The following is a 23,236-nucleotide window of genomic DNA, read 5'->3' on the forward strand; positions in this document are numbered from 1 at the left end:
AAAGACGACAAAGACCAGAGCAGTCAAGAAAGTGAAGCCCTCAACTCTCAGATCCAAGTCCCTAACCAAAGCTCAAACCAAAGTTAACAAGGGAGACATCATGTACATCTGTGACTTCAAGGAATTCTCAGATTTAAACCTCTATCTAGATGAACTTGAAGAAGTTAGAGGGATTGATGCTTACAGGAATCTACCTGAAAGGTTAGTATTCAAGTACAAGGGAGGAAAAGAGATACAGTGGCCACTTCACAGGATCCTTCAAGAAAGCCAATCTGTGCTGATAAATGTTTTTCATCCTTCAAGAAGAACTTTGGATTCAATGTGACAGCTAGAAGACTTGTTCTAAAGAAGATTGAAGAACTGAGGAGTATTAAATCCAAAAATGCACTCCCAAAGACTCTAACTATTCCTTACACAGGGAGTAGAGTGCATCTAAGGCTATACTGGCTGATGGAATTCATGGATGATAAAGGAGTTAGAATATTCTTCAGATTAGAAGACCAATTGAGCATCTCTAGCAATGAGACTCTTTTGGAAATGCAAGAAATGCTAAATCTCTCAGAATCTGATGAATTGGAATTCCACAGACAGCTCCAAAATCAGATAGAAGAAAACAACAGGAAACTTGGAAAGAGATCCAGATCTTCAAGGAAATAGATTAATCTGCTCAGGCTAGAGGAGCACCTTGAAAATGACTGTGAGCAAATATTTGTACATTTTGTTAATTGCAGCACTTTACAGTTTTATCTACTTCCATTTAAATTTGTATTTTTAGGGTATTTTGTTATCATCAAGTTTCTCTTAATTTATGGTAACAATTCTAGTAGACATAAATTGGGGGAGATTGTTGTGTATATTTTGTGAACTTGATGATTTCATTAACAAAACACCTTAGTAGATTTAACTTAGTGAAATATTTAGCACTCGACGGATAAGCAAATATAGTCCCGACAGATGACTCAATATAGTCTCGACGGTTGATTAATTGTACATAGATGATGTCTTGTAATTCTGTATAAATAAAATGAAGTCAAGTGCCAAATAGCTACCCGACGGATGATCAACAAAGCTACCCGACGAATGATCAACAAGGCAACCCGACTGATGATCATGTACCCGACGGATAATCAATTCAAACATCTGTTGACAGTGACAACACAGTCATATGCGTCGAGTGTATGCAAAAGGAATGTGGGAGCCTATTCAATTGGGTTTTTGAGAACAAAGAAGCATTGCCATTTCCATGCTATTATGAAGATATTCAAAGATGCTGGAATAGAGTAGTGAAGCACCATAGTATTAGACTTGATAGGTTTTGTTTTATTATCTTGTCTTATTACTGTGTAATCTTGGTGATATATAAACCAAGAGTAGCAAATAGAACAACAAGAAGACTAAGCAAGTATTTTTTTCAGAGAAACATTTGTAAGCTGTATCCTTAGCATTTCTCTGTAAGTTTAGTTGTTCTTATTTGTAAGCAGCTGTGAGCTATTCAATCTTCACAGTGTTCTCTTGATATATATATATATATCTGGTGGATACATTCAAATCCACCAGAAAGTTTTAAAGACTTGTGTTTTTATTACTTTGTGTTTTGATTCATATTTAACTTGTCATTCCGCACTTTGCAAATCAAAACACTGTCATATATATCTTAAGTTAGAACATTTTATAATTCGGAAAAAAGTTTCAAGAATTCCATTGAACCCCCCTTCTGTAATTCTTGTTGCATTGTTAGGGACTAATAATAGATGTCTATATCGAGGAGAAAAAAACTTGTTTGTATTTGTATTTGACATATTAAGGACCATAAATGTATTTATCCTACTCCCTACTTAAATTTTCGTAATAAATAAAAGTTTTTAATAATAATCTAAATGCTCCAATAGATTTAACTTAGACTTTATTGTCGTCGCCTATAACTATGAATTTTTCAACATCAATTTGGTGGTCGGCCGCACGCACATCCCTGCATTAACACACTTTTGTAAGTGTAGCACCAAAATTGTTGAGAAAAATATGTCTTATTCAACAACAATTCTATGTCACTAATGACACCCTAAGTTGTAGGGTCTGTCTACAGCTCGAATACTAGATGCAGCAAGCAATGAAGCCTGTCAAAGAAGGATTGAGACTGCATTGACATTTTTTTTCTCTACAAAATTCATGCGAACTACAATACACATTTGGGAAGAATATCAGAAGATGATTATGCCTCAAAGTGCCGGATAAAGCTTATAACCAATAAAGGTGTGGATTGAAAAATATTCTTAGTGTTAAGTCAATAAGTCACAGATTCATCACATTTTTATAAGTACTTATACAAAAATCACCTCGAGAAGATTATGCTAATATGCATATCTGAAATATCTTTTTGAGAAGACAAGTAGTAAACAAGTCAAAATGTCAAACCACTATCAAAATGTACCAACTAACGACGATGTCCAAACATGTCACAGACTATAACACTGATCGAGATGGTCAACCTAAACTGCAATGTCTCTATGATCGAGACATTACAAGGCCTATCAAGATCTCTTTTTGTCCAGCTATCAAAAATCCAAGTTAAACTTTGATATTTTACATATTGATATGCTATACAATATCAAGGTCTTTATTATTTTTAATTGATCGAAATGTTAATGTCGCAAAAAAGTTTTTACAGATTATAATGTACATTTGTTGTGGTAATTTGAGAAGTGGAGATCACAATATGACATTAGTATAGAAATTCTTCTCATGGATAATTCAAATGTAACAATGACAAGGACAAAGAACATTTATTATTAATTTCTTGGAGAGATTTTGGAGACAACCAGAATCAAACCGTCAAAATTTTTTAGAGATATTATTTTCTGAAATAAAGGTTGCAAGCCTATAAAATAAACTTGGATCTTAATCTAGGATGAAGGGCTAGGATGAACTAAAGAAAACTTTCAATAAAAAGATTGACGTGGTCCAGGTTGCAGAGTTGACCGAAGTGGCTAAAAATAATTTGTTGTGCATTTCTGTTATGGCCATTTTAGAAAAACTCTGTAATATTGTACATTGATGTCCTATAAAGCATCCACTATCTTTTAAGTCTATCTAATTAATAATAATCAGGAGAGTGTGTGAGGAATAATATGAAGCTATATCTTGTTATACTCTCTCTCTCTCTCTCTCTGACTTTAGTTGCAAAATATTAGGCATACTTTTTTACTGATTTTCTCATACAAAATATGATTATTGAACTTGGCGGCACTGTAACCCTACAATTTCTATAAAGTTCGCACTCTCTTATGAACTCACAAGTGAGAACAAAAGAAGGTACATCACATGAGTTTAAAGAGAACATCATTTGAAAATCCCTCTTCTATTCCGGGGTAGTTTCCAAATTCTTATCTGAACTTACTTTGCTTTAACTATCTCTAAAACAGCGTCAAATTTCTTTAAAGCTAGGTGTTCAGGAAATTGAACCCTTCTAAAAAATTAGTGAAATTATGTCTTTGCTGAGCCAATACAATCAAGAAATGCTTGTCATTATACTCACTACTCATATCCTACATCTTATTTATTATAGGCTACAGTGAGTTATATCTTAATGATATCAACATAAATAAATGGGTTTCATCACTTTTTAATGAAAACCACGTGAAAGACATCTATGCACATTTTGGTGCACATACATCCTCAAAAATGTCATGGGTTTTAGGGTAGTTATTTTGAGTAGGAGCACCCTAAATCAGATTGGAGGTTCATGAAAATGAGCAACAATCCTTCAAAACTGTTATTTAAGATACATCTATTTAAGATGTTAAAATAACAAGTACAACCGCCACTCAAATGCACAATTCTAATTCTGATGAGCAAATTCTCAACTTGTAGAGAATCTCATTAGCTTTACGTGGGCAGTTAAATCACCTAATTCTGACGAGCAAAACTCAAGATATGGCCAAAAGAAGAATTGTCATAAAATTTCCAGAAGGCCAGTGCGGCCGCGCCAGAACCGGCGCGCCCGCGCTCCAGAAATCACTATTCCAGCATGGCTGCTACCGAAAGTAGCGCGCCCGCGCCCTATTTCTGCACCAGAATCCTGATTTTAGTCGAAATTGAAGTTTTTGAGAGTCCTGGTCATCCTGGAGCCTATATATATCAATAAAAAGACGTTTTTAACAAGAAGGAAACCAGGGAGAGCAATAAAAAGACCTAGAGAGCACGAGACGACTACATAGAAGAAGACTTTTATTTTCTTTAATATAGTCGATACTTGGATGCTTGTTTTTTATTTGTCTTTGAAACCTAGTACTCTTATATTATTTATTATAATGTTTTCATTGGAACCCATGGTGACGATGAGTTCGATTATGAACGAATCGTTATCGTGGGGTTCTAACAGATTTACTTATGGATTTTTATAGTTAATTTATTTCAATATCTTGGTGTGTGGTGATTGATTGATATCCTAATATTGGTTGTACTTATTAGTCTTATGTGCGTAGGTAACATATATGATAGCGTGTTAATCTCTATTGAAGTGAAAGTGAATATAAAGGTTTAGAACTTGTCATGCTAGCATAGGTTCATGTATAATTGTTATGCATGATTCGTAGGTAATTTTAACCATCTTACTTGCCCTATGTAATCACGATAGATAACTTGCGCATTAAACTTTTATGTTGTCAAATTCTATAGACATATAGGGTCTCAACATAATTGGTGTCTATTCAGCTTCTATCTCTTTTAGGGATGTCTGATAGTAGGGTATTCGTACAACGAAAGTTGGCGTTTACTAGTTTCGTGTTATCTAGATTAGTTATCATCACCATTGCATGCTAAGATTAAGAACAATGACTTTGAATGATGTATTTAATGAAGTTAGAATCCCATGTTTGTCTCATATAAGTAATTCAACCTCAATTCTCTTAGTTAATGCTATTTAGTATAATCTCTTAGTTTAATCAAAACCCAATTTGTTATTTGTCTTAGCATTGAGCGATAACCATACATTGTTGCATAGGTGCATAAATTGAACTTAACCTAAACCAGTCTCTGTGGGAACGAATCTGATTGATATCTTATACTACTTGCGAACGCGTATACTTGTGTGTAATTTTAGCGCGTATTTTTGCCCTAACAAATTTTTGGCGCCGCTACCGGGGACTAGGTGTTAATTTTAGTTTATGTGCTTGACATCAGTGGTCGTTAAAGTTCACTAACTCGGATTCTTTTACTTTCACGGTTTACTTATTTGTGTTTTAGGTACTCATTACAATGGGAGATCCAGCAGCACCAACAAAAATGTTGATGATTTTTTCTCAACCCAAGATCAATGACATTCAATCTAGCATTTTCAGGTCAGTGATCGTAGGTAATACCTTTGAAATCAAGCCTGGCACGATTCAGATGGTACATAATGTCACCTTAAAGTTCAACAATGTTTCTGAAGATGCTATAAAGCTGAGACTTTTCCCTTTTTCTCTGAAGGATAAAGCTAAGTGCTGGTTACACTCTTTATCAGCAGGTTCTATCACTACTTGGGAGGATCTTTCTCAGAAGTTTCTTACTAAATTCTTCCCTATGGCGAAGATAGCTGCACTCAGGAATGCTCTTACTCAATTTGCGTAGCAATCAGGAGAAACTCTATGTGAAGCTTGAGAGTTCTACAAGGAGATACTTAGGAAGTGTCCTCATCATGGCATACCTGATTGGATGATCATCAATAGTTTTTATAATGGTTTAGGAGCACATTCTAGACCAATGCTCGATGCAGCATCAGGTGGAGCATTATGGGCAATGTTAGGCATCAAAGATACTATAGAAGGGGGTTGAATATAGTATCTTCAATCAATTCGATTATAAACACAATTATGTAATAGAAAACACGTTTATTCAATATATCAAACTCTGTTATAGTAGGTTTAATCTACTCTCTCAGTGATGTATGATATCACTAAGAGCTGCTAGGGTTACAATAAATAATATTCTCGTGAAAGATAAGATATATAATGTAAACCCTAATCTGTGTTTATATAATACACAGTTACAAGATATCTCCTAATTGATATGATATGTTATGTTTCCTAAAATATATCAATCAGAGATTATCTACTGTAGTCCTTTAGCTGTACAACTCTACAAGCATATCTTCTTTTGTTTAATCCAGATCCTCTCCTATAAATCAGCCGCTTTTCATCCCTGAAGTGTATCCCCACTTAAGTTCTGATGTAAGTCCTGATGGCTTAAGTTCTGAAAACTTCTTGTCTTCAGTAAGTCCTGATTTCCAGTTAAGTTCTGATAGTAAACAAATCAGATTAGACATGACATCACAAATATATCTAATAATCTCCCCCAACTTGTAAATTATAAAAATATACAGGTTTATAGATTTGATGATGTCAAAAACATTTAAGTACAAATGTAATGAGAGTTTATATGCTCAACTAAATACAACTTACAGTCCATGCAGCTTTTACCAAATTCACTGAATCGGCCTGAATCCATAATGATTCCTTACAAAGTCTGATACCAGCTTGGTCTCTGCATTTCTTTTAACTTCAAGTAACTGAGCTTTGATGTGTTGCAGTTCTTCAACTTCAGTATCACCAATCTGATATATGGTAGCACTAAGTGCAGAAATTGAATTTCTTTCAAGTCCATCTCCCAGTCAAATTACCCTTGAATGTTTAAAATCTTCATTATAGCATAAGCATCTTCCTTTCAGAATTACTTCTACCTTAGCAGAATTCTTCCTCATAGGAATTTCTCTTCCATCATCCTCAGTCATCATTGGATTATACTCTGTCATTCTTGCACCAGAAATTATGAGTAAATCTCTTATTGTCTTCAGAATATATTCTGACTATTTCATGGTAATATCAGAATTTACCTCCAGTAGATAATGAATATATTGGAGCTCTTTGACAGATTTCTTCGGCACATCAGAGTTAGATAATCTATAAGTTCTGCCATCAATCAGAAATAAGATCAATTTCTCTTTTTCTTTATAATCATCATGCGTATCCATCACTACTTGAGCAAAAAGCACTTTGTCAAGGTGCTTCTGTGTGATCTCTTCATATGGCTTGTCAGTCAATGTGAATGGATCTCTAATATCAACTTCTATCCCAGTATGAAATTTCTCTCTGTCAGAACCTAATCCAGAAGTGTCTCTAGCTTGCTTGGATCTTACCCCAAATGCTGCAAGTTGATTCAACATCTGATTTATCTTAGGCTGAACTGGAATAGACTTGTTCCATATCAGCTTCTTATTATCTTCTAATGTTAAGCTGTCTATGTCAACTTGAGCAGTGTCAGAGGTTGATGTCTTGATAAATTGGTCAGGATTTACAATTTCATGTGTAGCTTGTTATTCTGAAATATCTTCAGGATTTATTAAGTTCTGAACTTCTTCACTCTGAACAACTTGAGCTATGTCAGAGGTTGTCTTAGATTCTTCTGTCATCCTCTTTCTCTTCAGAGTTTCAACTGTTTCATCTTCAGAAGCAGCATCATCAAAGACTTGAACCATCTTGCACACATGATCCATCAGAATTTGAGGAATCTTCATCTTCTGTTTCTTGACTGTCTCCCCAACTTTTCCTTTTCCCTTGTCTTTGGGATCAGTAGTAGTTCGAGATCTAGTCCTTGATCTAGGAATCTCTGTGGCAGATCTTTCTCTTATCACAATCCCCTTTTCTTTTGGCCTTGGTGGCTTTTTAGCATCAAAAGCTTTTGACTTGGGTTTGCTCTTCTCAGCAGCAAATTTAGCTTCTTCTTCTCTTAATTCCTCTAAATCCACTCATGGATTATCCTTAAGGAATAGTCTCTTGTCCAATTCTTCATCAACAGATTGAATTTTGGGATCTTTATAGAAGAATGTTGCTTTCTTTCCTTTGAATTTCAAAGTCTGCAAAAACTTCTATGACTCTTGGCTTCCAGCTTGGACTATCACATCAGAAGTAGTTGTCAGAACTTGATCATCAGTATTTGAAGTATCAGCATTTGTGATCAACAAAGTAACATCCTAATCTGTTGGCTTCTTTCCTTCCTTATTCTTCCCTTGCATAGAAGATCTATCAGAGTTCTTGCTATCACACATTCTTTGATGAGAACTTATATGTTGAGTGGGAATTTTGCTCAGCTGCTTCCCTTGACTTTGACCTCTACTCTTTTCAGAGTTTCCCTGGTCATCTCCATGATCATCCTTTTTCTTTAGAGTTTGGCTTGGTGAGAATTTGGACTTAACTACCTTCTCCCCCTTTTGGCATCATCTGTCAGGAGTAGAGAAAGAAGGAGTTCCACTCAAGATTGGATCTCATTTAACTGAGTCTGTTGAGCAGCTTGATTTTGTAATACCTCATCCAGTTGGGCCAGCTGCTTGGTTTGAACAAGCTCAATAGCATCCACTTTTGCTTGAATTGGTCTGATAAACCTCTTCTTGTCTAGATCTTGTATCATGGCTAGCTTATCAGCTGTTTCCTGAAGTTTATCAACCTTTGCATGAGTCTTGGAATGTTGACCTTGTAGAGTTCTTGTACTGAGAGTAGTGACCTTTAGTTGATGCTTGAAGTCAGAACTTGTCAGCAACTCATCAGCTTTTGAAACATGTTCTATCAGAACATGTGGGATGGGAATAAAATCAGTATCATTCCATTTATGTATCCACTCAGCCCCTCTAAAGGTTTCCTCCCATGGAACTGGAGCAGCCTCTTCCTCAAACTGGAATAATGCCTCCTTTCCTATAGGCACTGGAGTGTTTACTGGAGCTGACTCTCTAGAACTTGCTAGAATCTCCTCATCTGCAGATAACACCAAGGTGTGTGTGGCTATAGGAGACTCTGAAGTAGTTGCAGCTTTGTCTAAATTCTGATCTTCAGTTCCAATATCAAGAATTGGTGTTGTTGGTATCTCAGCCTGTAAAATTGGAGAAGTAACAGGAGTTGGCTATTTTGTAGTTGGAGCTTCCAGATATATAATAGTATATTCAAATTATGAATATCTATTTCAGGACTTGTCTCTTGTTCTTCAACATCATCTGTAGCTTTGATTGGAGAGTGAGGTGGAGAAATCACAAATTCTTGTACAGGTTCTGATCTGTGGACTTTAGAAATTTCAGATTCCTGAATCAGAACTTCTTCAGCTGCTGGCAGGGCTTCAATCACAATAGGTTCTGATGAGATCAGAGATTCCTGATCCCCTTACTCAGCATCTTCAGCATCCTCAGATTGAGTTTGTGCAATATGCACACCTGCTCTCACCTTCCTCAATTTTGATTTTCTAGATGGAGGGGTGATATGATCTGTATCAAAATATGAAGACCTCTTTCTTTTATGAATGCCAGAAGCTTCAGCTGCTTTCTCCTTCTAAAGATTTGACTCTTCAGCTTCTTCTGTCACAGGTTATGATGCAGGAAACTGGACCTGTTCTTCCTCATCTGATTCATCTCTCAGAATCAGCCTTCTCTTTCTCCTTGGTGGAGATTGAGGAACAAATTTAGCTCTTGAGGTTTTGGGTCTGGAGGATGTGTCAGATTTTACAACTGGCACCTTTTGAGAAGTACCAAAGGTTGGTTTGGTTTTGGATTTGGGTCTGGACTGGAAAGTGCTGACAACAGGTGCTGATGTTGGTGTTTGTGAGGTAGACTGTGGTTGTTGAGTAGTGGATGGTTGTGATGGTGCTACATCAGGAAATATGGTTGTGTAAGTGCCTGGGATAGTGTTGACTAAGAACTGTTTGACAGATTGGGGTATTTGGAGAGGTCTTAGTACTTCCTTCTTGTTATCAGCAGATAACAAGTCAGTAAATGCCCTTTTATGTAACATAAAAGGTTCCATTAGGTCACTGAACACTTGTGGCTTATCTAAACAACAATAACTATAAATTAATTAACAGAACCTAGCAAAATATACTATATTTGCATCTTCCTTCATTTTGTCACCAATATAGCCTAACACAGCAGATGCATAATCAAAATGAGTCTGATTAAGAAGTGCATACCCTATTTATTGACTCATGATTGGAATGGCAAAGAAATTGGAGCATTTGTTAGCAAAAGTCTTTGTGATGCAATCAAAGAAGAAGCTCCATTCCCTCCTGATGTAAGGCGTCTTCAACTGTCCTAGCTTGGACAAGCTTTTCTCATATCCCAAGCTTGCCATCATGTTCTGAAGAACAGATTCTCCAAGTGTTGAGTTGTAAGTGCAGTTTTCAGGTAGATGAAGAGCCTGCTTCACTGTAGTAACAGTTACCATATACTCATCTTCTTCTGATGAGAAGATGATGCTTGGAGATCCAGTTTCACCTCCATCATCATAGATTCCAGTCTTTCAGAACTCCATCACTTGTTTACCAGAGATTGCTTGAGGTTGGGTCAGAGTATACCCAATCTCACTGTGAGCCAAGAAATCCTGAACAAAGTGAAGTTCTGATGGAGCTTCATCCTTGTTCAAGATAGCAGAGTAGTTGTTTGGGACAAACTTAGCTCCATTAAAAATAACATCCTTTAGTGCCAATTCTCTTGAAAAATCAAGTGAAATTTTTGTGTTTGCAAAGTGTTTGATAAAATGCCTGTAAGAGAATGTCAGAAAATAAGAGAGTAAGAAAATAAGAGAGAGAGAGAATATAGTAAAAGAGTGGGTAAAAGATTGTATAATCTTGTATCTCTGATATTTATACTCTGCACATGGAAACGTCTCTTTTTGTGAATTAGAACCGGCAGCTTTACACTTGGCAGCGTGTAATCAGTTAAAACATAAATAGCGGGCACAGTAAACATGCAGTAATTATTGCACACCTGTACATACCAAAACCAACACGCAACCCACTAACAAATGATTATGACTGTTTTTATCTCAGCTAATTATTTTTTTGAGAAATATAACCGTTACAGTAAATACCAAAAATAAGTCAAGTAAATAAATAATGCCACGTAAGCATCAGGATTTGCATCAGAACTTGACTATTATCAGAATTTAACGGTCATCAGAACATGGCTTTTGTACTCAAAAAGTGAATGACTGTTTATGTGTTTTTTCAAACAAATACTGACTGGTTTCTTCAGAGTTTAATCATCAGAACATAATCAGAACTTGTCCTCAGAATTTATGCAAATAATACTTAACTATTTATCAGAAATAACTTAATCACCATAGTAATTTTCATCATTCATATGGAGTGATAGTGTGTGTATGTGCAAATGATCAGATAAAGATTAAAGTCTGATAAACTTCAGTATATCTTAGAAATAAGGCATAACTAAGAAAAATGCTTAAAATATGTCTTGAATTGTGAAGTCTACTTTAGAATAAAGTTATGCAAGAATCCACCTCAACTATTTGTGCTTATTTTATGCATCTTTTGAAATTCTTTTGACAAGGGCTTCTCAGTGTAAATGAGTTACAACTGCCATCAGAATTAATGTTGTTATCAGAATATTTCTCCAGTAATCAGAGAATGTGAAAAGTCACCAAGAAAAATTAATTTGCTTTTCTAATGCATATAACTTAATACCAGCAATGCACTTGGATCTTCCCTTTCACATAAATTACTATAGATCTCAAAGGAGTACCTGATTTCAATTTTTTCTTTTTTTTTATTTTCTTCAGATAAGTGAGGCTTATCAAGCATGTAGTTCATCCTTAAGATTTACTGACATCAGAATTTGACAGATAAGAAGCAATAATCTAGTTTGTGACTTAGTAATAAGATACAGGAAGTAAATTTGACTAAGATCAAAATCAGAATTTGCTTGTGTTAGTGATTTCCACATAAATAACTAATTCAAACATGGGACACATAGTTTGTTAAAGACTACTAAGTCGGCATCTAACAAAATAATCCTTATTGGATTGAATAGTCACAGAACATTTAAAAGACTTTCAGAGTTTATAGAATCACATCAGATAATAAGTAGTGTTTAATATGTTACTATTTAAGCACATATTACATTGAGATAGAAAAATCTGTAAACACTGATCATAAATTCTGATGTATGAGAACAAAAACTAAACAGATTTTGAGAAAGAACCTGAAACCATTCCAAATTCATTTACCAGTCTTATAAAAGTAGCTTCACATAGTGGTTTTGTGAAGATATCTGCTAATTGTTGATCTATTGGAACAAAATGCATTTCCACTGTACCTTCCATCACATGTTCCCTTATGAAATGGTACCTAATGTTGATGTGCTTTGTCATTGAGTGTTGAACTGGATTTCCTATCATAGAAATAACACATTGATTATCACAGTAAATAGGTATTTTAGAAAATTTTAACCCATAGTCCATTAACTGATTCTTCATCCAAAGAATCTGTGCACAACAACTTCCTGCAACAATATATTCTACTTCTGCAGTTGATGTGGAAATTGATTTTTGTTTCTTGCTAAACCAAGAAACCAATCCGCCTCTAAGAAATTGGCAGCTTCCACTAGTACTTTTCCTGTCTATTTTGCATCCTGCAAAATCTGCATTTGAGTAACCTATTAGCTTAAAATCTGATTCCCTAGGATACCACAATCCTAGATCAGCTGTACCCTTGAGGTACTTGAATATTCTTTTCACAGCTTTTAGATGAGGTTCTCTTGGATCAGCCTGAAATCTTGCACAAAGACAGGTAGCATACATGATATCTGGTCTACTTTTAGTTAAATAGAGTAAAGAGCCAATCATACCTCTGTAGTTAGTAATATCTACTGATGCTCCAGTATCTTTATCTAACCTGGTGGTAGTGGCCATGGGAGTTGATGCAGTAGAACTGTCTTGCATTCCAAATTTCTTGAGTAGATTTCTAGTGTACTTGGATTGACTGATAAAAATACCTTCTTTAGTTTGTTTGACTTGAAGTCCCAGAAAATAACTCAACTCTCCCATCATACTCATTTGATATCTTGACTGCATTAACTTGGAAAATCTTTCACAAAGTTTTGTATTTGTAGAGCCAAAGATGATATCATCAACATATATCCTGTACCAAAAGTAAGTCCTTTCCATGGTTGAGGTAGAATAAAGTCTTGTCAATTGTGCCTCTGTGAAATCCACTTTCCAGAAGGAATTGAGCCAGAGTCTCATACCATGCTCTAGGAGCTTGTTTAAGGCCATAAAGTGCTTTGTCAAGCCTGTAGACATGATTTGGAAGTTTTGGATCTACAAAGCCTGGAGGTTGTTCAACATATACCTCTTCTTCCAATTCTCTATTGAGAAAAGCACTTTTCACATCCATTTGAAAGACTTTAAACTTCTTGTGAGCAGCATAAGCCAAAAAATATTCTTATGGCTTCCAATCTAGAAACTGGAGCAAATGTTTCATCATAGTCAATACCCTCCTGTTGAGAGTAAACTTTAGCAACCAGCCTTGCTTTGTTTCTTGTAATTATGCCATCATTGTCAGTTTTATTTCTGAACACCTATTTTGTACCAACAATTGATCTGTCCTTTGGTCTTGGTACTAGGGTCCAGACTTTATTTGTTGTTGTTGTTTTTCTAGTTCTGACACCTGCTTCAGGATCTCCAATTATTAAGTCAGGTGTGTGTGATTTAGTCCACTTCCTTGCAGATGGAAGTTGATCTCTAGAACTGGATCCTCCCCCATGATCCATGTTGTCTCCATCGGCATTTTCTGATGCTCCCCCTGAAGTTATGCTCTCTGAGATTCTAGAATTTGAGTTGGATCTTTCAGGAATTGAAGAACTAGAGTTTCCAGAATTATCAGAATTTGGCTCATCAGAACTTGATAAATCAGAACTTGAAGAGCCAGTGACTGGTTCTGATGCTTCTTGAGAGTCTTGAGATGTGGTATGATCATCAGCTTGCTCCCCCTGAACAGGTGCATTTTCCTTTGGAGCAGTTACCATAATTTCAATGACATCAGAATTTAACCCGTCAGAACTTACAGGATCAGTATTTAGGTCATCAGAATTTACATCTTCATTTTCAAATCTCAGCTGATCATGATCATTGAAATCTTCAAGTCCAGTAATCTTTTTATCATCAAAAGATACATTGATAGATTCCATGACAACCCATGTTCTTAAATTGTAGACTCTGAAGGCTTTTGTAAAAAGTGGATATCCAACAAAAATTCCTTCATCAGCTTTTAGATCAAATTTTGACAGCTGTTCAGGATGAGTCTTAAGAACAGAACACTTGCATCCAAATACATGAAAGTATTTCAGATTTGGCTTCTTTTTCTCCACCATCTCATATGGTGTTTTTCCATGTATGAATGTAGAATTCTGTGTAAAACAAGAGTCTGCACAACTTCAGCCCAAAAATAGGTTGGTAGCTTTGCTTCATCAAGCATAGTTCGTGCAACTTCAATAAGAGTCATGTTCTTTCTTTCTACAACTCCATTCTGCTGTGGAGTTTGAGGTACAGAAAATTCATGCTTTATTCCTTGCTCTTTGCAGAACTCTTCCATGATTGAATTCTTGAACTCAGTGCCATTATCACTTCTTATTATTTTAATAGAATCTTTGACTAACTTATCCATCTGTCTGACATGATCAGTTAGAGTAGATGCAGTTTCATTCTTCTTGTGCAAGAAATACACCCAAGTGTATCTTGTGAACTCATCCACTATAACCATAACATATTTCTTCTTTTCAATAGACATGACATTGACTGGAACAAATAGATCAACATGCAGTAAGTGATAAGGCTCAAGAATTGAGGATTCAGTTTTGCTCTTGAATGAAGATTTTCTTTGTTTTTCCTTTTGATATGAGACACAAAGACCATCAGGAGCAAATATTGTTTTTGGAAGTCCTCTCACAAGATCTTTCTTTACTAGCTCATTTATGTTGTTGAAATTTAAATGAGAGAGTCTCTTGTACCAATTCCAGCTTTCTTCAATTGATGCTCTGCTTAACAGACAGATTGCAGAACCATCAGAATTTGTTGAAAGTCTGGCTTCATATATGTTATCATGTCTGTAACCTTTCAGAACCACTTTGCCTGTAGAATTACTTACAACTTCACAGTGTTCTTCAAAGAAATCCACATGATAACCTCTGTCACAGGTTTGACTCACACTTAGCAGATTGTGTTTAAGTCCTGAGACAAGAGCTACTGTTTCAATTATGACATTCCCAAGATTGATATTGCCATATCCCAGAGTCTTTCCCATGTTTCCATCTCCAAAAGAAACTCATGGACCAACTTTCTCCACAAAGTCTAATAGCAGGGCTTTATTTCCAGTCATATGTCCTGAACATCCACTGTCCAGAACCAGGATGTTTTTCCTGTTTCCCTGCAATCACAAAGACCACTATTGATTAGTTTTAAGGACCCAGACTTGCTTGGATCCTTTGGCCTTGTTAAGTTTGTTAGCATTTGCAGCGGATTTAGTTTCAGAGTTTATGCTAACATGCTTTTTATCAGACTTTATATCAGACTTTGCATCAGAATTTACAATAGAAGGAATTACACTAATTTTCTTTAAAGAAGGTTTTATTTCATAATAATCATAGTACATACTATGATATTCCTTACAAGTATAAATAGAATGCCATAAACTACCATAATGAAAACAAGGATTTTGTGGTTTAAACCTAACAGACTGACTCTTAACTCCTGATCTAGGAGGTAAAGAGTTTATATCTTTATTTTTCCTGCAAAAAGAAGCAAGATGGTTAGAGTTTCCACAATTATAGAATTTCTTTCTAGGAACATTAAGAACAGGCATATAATTATTACTTTTATTCACACCTTCCTTTCCATTCATATTTTTCCTAGCTTCATTTACCTTGTTCACATTTTTAATCTCTTTCAACTTATACTTAAGCTGCTTCTTTGTCATTAAGCCAATGTTTACCAAAACTGGTTTATCCTGTTTTAATTTATCAGAAGTTGACTTTTCTTTGGCTTCTGTTTTAGAGTCTTTCATCTCTTCAGAATCAGACACAACAGTTTTTGCAACAAATTTAACAGGATTTACCTTTGGCTTTTCAGTCTGTTTGATAGCAATTGGCTTAAATTGCAAAGTCCCTTTCTCACTTTTACCATCTTTATAACCTAACCCCTCTTTCCAGTTTCCACTACTTAGAATATTCTGAGTTGATCTGCCTGAGTTAGTCCAAGTCCTGATGATTTTTCTTTCTTTTTATAATTCAGTTTTTAGATAATCATTCTGTTGAAGCAATTCATTCTTGACATACACAACATTATCTCTCTCTGTCTAAATAGTGTTCATCTTGACTAACTCTTCTTCAAGATAGCTATTTCTGTTTTTGTACTTAAGATTTTCATATTTTAATCTTTCATTCTCTAAATTTTGATCTCTATAGCTAATATAAATGTTTTTCAGAAATAATCTCAACTCAGTAATATCTTCTGTATCAAAAGAAAGAGTTGATAGAGGTACCTTTAGTTCAGCAGCATCAGGACTGCTATCAGCATTTGCCATTAAGGCATAGTTCACCTCTTCTTCAGATTCTGAAGTGTTTACCCAGTTTTTCTTCTTTGTGATAAGTGCCTGGCCTTTATCACCTTTTCCTTTCTTGCAATCAGGAGAGATGTGGCCTCTTTTACCACAATTGTCTCATCTGTCAGACTTTCCTCCTTTGCCTTCAGTTTCTTGTCAGCACTTCCACCTTTACTGGAAACCTTCTTACCCTTTCTGAATTTCTTGTAGGCTATCTTTGTGATACCCTTCACCATAAGAGCACACAGTTGCATCATCTCTGCATCAACATCCACTTCAGATAAATTTTCAGGTTCTGAATCATCATCATCAGAATCTGATGACTCTGAATCAGACTGTATGATAAGAGCCTTTCCTTTTGCCTTCCTAGAGATAATTGGCTTTTCTTCAGTCTTTAAAGCAACTGTCTTAGACTTTCCTCTATGCCTCTTCTTTCTTTGCTCCATCTCAAGTTCATGAGTATTGAGCATCCCATAGATTTCATCAAGAGACATATCAGCAAGTTCATAGTTGTCTCTTATTGTAGTAGCTTTCAAATCCCACTTTTCAGGAAGAGCTAGTAGGAATTTTCAGATTTGAATCTTCTGGATCATATTCCTTATCCACTAGTGACAGATCATTCAACAACTTTATGAATCTATCATATGTATCAGTTATTGACTCATCAGATTTTGAGTCAAAGTGCTCATACTCATGTGTGAGTATTGTCTTCCTATTCTTTTTGATGACATTGGTTCCTTGACATCTCACTTCCAATGCATCCCAGATTTCTTTTGCAGTGTTTCTTCCAATCACCCTATTTGACATGACATTGTCAAGTGCACTATGAAGCAAGTGTCTTATTTTTGCATTCTTGCGTAATGAAGAGATGTCTTCATTGGTGAGTTCTCTCTTTTCTTTGAGAATCATCTTATGTGGCTCATTCCCAACTGCAACAGAAAGCTTTGTGGGCTTGTATGGACCATCATTAATTATGTCTAAATATTCTGGATCTGTAGCTTCCAGAAACATGGCCATCTTCACACTCCATACAGGGTACTCAGACACCCTGAGCATAAGAACCCTGATGGTTTCATATCTACTGGTGTTTTGAATGGGTTGAACCTTTGCAGGTTCTTGAGAGTCTTGTGTTTTTGATTGATTAGACATGATTGATTGTTTGTTTGGATCTTAACTGTTTGTAAGCTTAACAGATTGGCTCTGATACCACTTGTTAGGCCTCAATGATACTATAGAAGGGGGTTGAATATAGTATCTTCAATCAATTCGATTATAAACACAACTATGTAACAGAAAACAAGTTTATTCAATATATCAAACTCTGTTACAGTAGGTTTAATCTACTCTCTCAGTGATGTATGATATCACTAAGAGCTGCTAGGGTTACAATGAATAATATTCTCGTGAATGATAACATATATAGTGTAAACCCTAATCTGTGTTTATATACTACACAGTTACAAGATATCTCCTAATTGATATGATATGTTCTATTTCCTAAAATACATCAATCAGAGATTATCTACTGTAGTCCTTTTAGTTGTACAACTCTCCAAGCATATCTTCTTTTGTTTAATCCAGATCCTCTCCTATAAATCAGCCGCTTTTCATCCCTAAAGTGTATCCACACTTAAGTTCTGATGTAAGTCCTGATGGCTTAAGTTTTGATAACTTCTTGTCTTCAGTAAGTTCTGATTTCCAGTTAAGTTCTGATAGTAAGTTCTGAAACTAAAAAAATCAGATTAGACATGACATCACAAATATATCTAACAGGCAAAGAGCTATGAGGAACTTATGCTCTAATTGAGATGATGGTTGCAAATGAATATCAGTATCCAACCTAGAGATTGCCACAGGGCAAGGTAGCAGGAGTTCTTGAAGTGGATACAGCTACAGCTATAGTTGCTCAGCTAAAGGTATTTTTTATGAAGATCGATTCTCTGGCTAACTATGGAGTTCATCAGAGGACCAGTGTTTGTGAGCTGTGTGCAGGTTCGCATGCGACGGAGCAATGCGTTATATCTAGTGAATCAGCCCAGTTTGTGAGCAACTTTCAGAGATCGCAGCAACTAGCTCCAGAAACTTATCATCCTGACGACTGGAATCATCCTAACTTCAGCTGGAGCTATAATCATAATGCGATGCAATAACCTTATCAGCAGTATGCAACAAAGTAATTCAACCCTCCTCATTTTCAACAACCACAATATGCACCAAGACAACAACTCCAACTTCAACAACAAAATCATGGAGGTACAGGTTTATCTTCGAATGAAAAATCTGAATTGGAGGAGTTGAGGCTTATGTGTAAAAACCAGGCTCTTATATGCCAAAGCCAGGTTGTTTCTATCAAGACTCTAGAGAACCAGATAGGGTGAATTGCTAACGCCTTATTAAATCGACTACCAGGAACGCTTTCTAGTGATACAAAAGCCAATCTAGGCAAGATGAAAGTTAACAAACAGGTGGACACCATCACCTTGAGATCCGGAAAGGTCGCAAGCCCCAAAATTCAGCAAGGCGAAGAGTATGAAAACTCTGTCCAGAATGCAGGTGCGTCTGCACCCTTGCCAATTCCAGAAAATGAGATTGTAGCTGAAAAAGTGGTACAGAAGGATGCCAAGGTGGAATCAAGGTAGAAAACTGTGGAACACACTTCTCCTAAGGGTAATATAGGGGAGAAACAAGTCTATCCTCCACCTCCTTTTCCTAAGAGGCTGTAGAAGCAGAAGTTGGATAAGCAATTTGCTAAGTTTCTAGAGGAGTTCAAGAAACTTCACATCAACATACCTTTCGCTGAAGCTCTTGAACATATGCCTAGATATACAAAGTTTATGAAAGGTATTCTCTTTCCGAAAGTGAAGCTCGATGACTTAGAGACCGTTGCTCTTACGGAGGAATGCAGTGCAGTTCTGTAACAGAATTTGCCTTCAAAGCTTAAGGATCCTGGAAGTTTCACTATTTTTTGCACTATTGGAAACTTGTCTTTCGAAAAATGCTTGTGTGATTTGGGAGCTAGCATCAATATGATGCCATTGTCTATTTTTAAGAAACTTGGACTACCTGATCCAAAACCTGTGAACATGTCTTTACAGTTGGCTGATCGGACCATCACTTATCCACGAGGTATAGTGGAGGATATCTTGGTTAAGGTGGATAAGCTCATCTTCCCTGCTGATTTTGTAATTATGGTTTTCAAGGAAGATAAGAAGATTCCGATTATCTTGGGAATACCATTCTTGGCTACAGGCCGAACTATGATCGATGTATAAAAAGGAGAGCTTACAGTGAAGGTTCAAGATCAGAAGGTCACTTTTAATATGTTCAAGGTAAAAAAGTTGCCCTCAGATAAAGAGCAGTGCTTTAAAGTAAAGCGGGTCGACTCTGTCATGAATTCAGAGCTTGAGCAATTGCCAAAGTCAGATACCTTAGAGAGATTCTTCATAGGGGAATCAGTTATTCAAGATGAAGAAGGAGCAGAGCAGCTGCAGTTTTTAAATGGACCTCCGTGGAAGAGGAAGTTGGATATGCCATTCGATTCTCTTGGGTTAGCAGAGCTGAAAATTTCTCAAGAGCGTTTTGAGCCGTCTATTGAAGAAGCTCCCACACTTGGGCTCAAACCGCTACCAGATCACTTGAGTTATGCATTCTTAGGTGCACCCCATGACAAGGGCTTGGGATATATTTTTGATGATGTAGAGAGTGTTCAGACGGATCCTCCCGTGCCTATATAGGGTTATTCTCATGTGTAGTAGGAAGTTGATAGGACTGGTGTTGGTGATGAGTAGTACAGGCGATTAATTAGGCGTATGGAGGCCATGCACGACATCCACCGTCATTTTGCTGCAGATTTGACACACGTTCTCGGTACTATTTTTCGAGACACTGGTTTCGAGTTTGATTGGCCACCTAATCCTCCACCCGAAGAGGGTGATCCTCATGCTAACTAGGTATGTCTAAATTCCTTATTATTACCTTCAATGAGGACATTTAAAATTTTAAGTTTGGGGGTGATAATGTAAAGATTAGTTGGTGTGTGTTCATATAGATTCATATAGATTCATGTTGCATGTTTAGTTATATTTTATTCATATTTTTGCATGATGGTTCATATAAGACATATTTGTTTGTGTTTTTATGTGAGTTCATATAGTTGAATATGCATGCATATAACATGATCCCTTAGGTAGAGCAATTTCTGATTGATAAGTTGATGTTGATTTGAGTGTGGTGATGACGAATAGAGGGTTATTTAAATCTACTGAATTGATTTGCATGCCAAAAACAAAAAATTTCACAAAGTCTTATAGGATTGCTTTTGATCTAGATCATGATCATACTTGTTTATTTGTTGACATTTAATCACTTGGTTACATTTTGAATTTTTGGTATTCTCTTACTGGAAAAAGAACACTGATTTTTAATCTGGAGAAAAACTTGGATTTCATTGCTAGTTGTGAATAAGGCTAGGCGTCAAATGGCTAGTATCCGGCTCATAATTTTTATGAGTAGTCTAGGGTTGAATGAGATGGAGCGAAACGCACTCATTCAGAAATTGTTGGAAAGAAAAGAAAGAAAAAAAGAAAAAAAAAGTATGTGTTAAGCATAATTGATCATGAGTGAGCACTTTAATACTCGAGTTATTAAGTTCTAGGGGACTTTGTGCCTAGTGACCTAAGGCTTTTATAGTCTGGGATTCGCTAACCTAACGTTCGCTATATGGGTATTATTGTATAAGTCTTCTGGGACCTCACTCATTACACGGTCAAATAAGCATCTTTGTTATGTATTTAATAATAGCGTGAATCATTGTATGACTCTAGTTGGACGGAGTTGTTGTGAGTCATTATATGTTTAACGTTTATCTAGTTATAAACTTCTGATTATTTTGATGATAGATAAGTTATGATTATTGAACTAGTATCGAGAGTATTTCTGTTAAGCATTACACACATCGCACATTTCTGGTTTGTGAGTTGGTTTGTGGGATTTATTCGACCTCTATTTTGAGTCATTGGCTTATTCATTTGGTTATGGTTATTCTGAGGGGATCGATTGCATTATCATTTAGCTGCATTCACGTAGTTGCATTCATGCATTAGGTTTGTTTTGTAGTTTTGAGTCTGTTTATGCTTGAGGACAAGCATCGATTCAAGTTTAGGGGTATGATAAGTGGATTTTATATCTACTTGGAATGCTTCATTACAAGTTTAAGTTGGTGTTTTGGACTCAAGTTGTTGGTATTTTTGATATGTTTTTGTGTTATTGCATTTCAGGCATCGGTTAAATGAAGAAAGGAGTTTTTTAAGGAAATATGCTGAAAAGAGATAATAATTGGAATCCTATGCCATTCTCAACTTGTAGATAATCTCGTTAGCTTCACGTGGGCAGTTGAATCGCCTAATTCTGACGAGTAGAACTCAAGATACGACCAAAAGAAGAATTATTAAAAAAATTCCAAAAAGCCAGCGCGGCCGCGCCAGAACCAGCGCGCCTGCGCTCCAGAAATCACTATTCCAGCATGGCCGCCCCCGAAAGTAGCACATCCGTGCCCTGTTTCCGCACCAGAATCCTGATTTTTATCGAAATTGAAGATTTTGAGAGTTTTGGTCATCCTGGAGCCTATATATATCAATAAAAAGACATTTTTAACAAGGAGACCAGGGAGAGCAATAAGAAGACCTAGATAGCACGAGACGGCTACGGAGAAGAAGACTTTTGTTTTCTTTAGTATAGTTGATACTTGGATGCTTTTTTTCGATTTGTCTCTGAACCGTAGTACTCTTATATTGTTTATTATCATGTTTTCATTAGAACCTATGGTGACGATGAGTTCGATTATGAACTAGTCGTTATCGTGGGGTCCTAACGGATTTACTTATGGATTCATATAGTTAATTTATTTCAATATCTTGGTGTGCGGTGATTGATTGATATCCTAGTATTGGTTATGCTTTTTAGTCTTATGTGCGTAGGTAACATATAAGATAGTGTTTTAATCTCTATTGAAGCGAAAGTGAATATAGAGGTTTAGAACTTGCCATGCTAGCATAGGTTCATGTATAATTGTAATGCATGATTCGTAGGTAATTTTAACCATCTTACTTGCCCTATGTAATCACGATAGATAACTTGCGCATTAAACCTTTATGTTGTCAAATTCTATAGACATATAGGGTCTCAACATAATTGGTGTCTATTCAGCTTCTATCTCTTTTGTGGATGTCTCGTAGTAGGGTATTCGTACAATGAAAGTTGGCGTTTACTAGTTTCGTGTTATCTGATTAGTTGTCATCACCATTGCATGTTAAGGTTAAGAACAATGACTTTGAATGAAGTATTTAATAAAGTTAGAATCCCATGTTTGTCTCATATAAGTAATTCAACCTCAATTCTCTTAGTTAATGCTATAATCTCTTAGTTTAATCAAAACCCAATTTATTATTTGTCTTAGCATTGAGCGATAACCATACATTGTTGCATAGGTGCATAAATTGAACTTAATCTAAACCAGTCTATATGGGAACGAATCTGATTGATATCTTATACTACTTGCGAACGTGTATACTTGCGTGTAATTTAAGCGCGTGTTTTCGCCCTAACAAAATCTCAAGTACTGCTGTAGAAGAACTCTTGACCATACAATGGATGAAACCAAAGAAATATTGTTATCTACATGGGAGGATTAAGGAAGAAATATGGATTTAGGAAATATGATGCAGGGTGTACAATATGTATGGACTGATCAGAAGGTATCTTGTTTGTACAACTATGTCTCATTTTTTCAACTTAGGGTAGACCTGTTATCAGGCATAAATTTATATGAAATCAACTT

At 36.0% G+C, this 23,236-nt stretch overlaps 1 non-coding gene across 1 annotated transcript; it reads right to left on the reverse strand.

The window, feature by feature from the left end:
- Positions 1 to 5,574: 5,574 nt before the first annotated feature.
- Positions 5,575 to 5,681, reverse strand: LOC141722966 (small nucleolar RNA R71). Its single transcript, XR_012575963.1, has one exon. It is a non-coding gene; the product is annotated as a small nucleolar RNA R71 (small nucleolar RNA).
- Between the last annotated feature and the right edge of the window lie 17,555 nt (positions 5,682 to 23,236).

This window comes from Apium graveolens, chromosome 4 (genome assembly GCF_009905375.1).
Source record: "Apium graveolens cultivar Ventura chromosome 4, ASM990537v1, whole genome shotgun sequence".
Taxonomy (NCBI): domain Eukaryota; kingdom Viridiplantae; phylum Streptophyta; class Magnoliopsida; order Apiales; family Apiaceae; genus Apium; species Apium graveolens.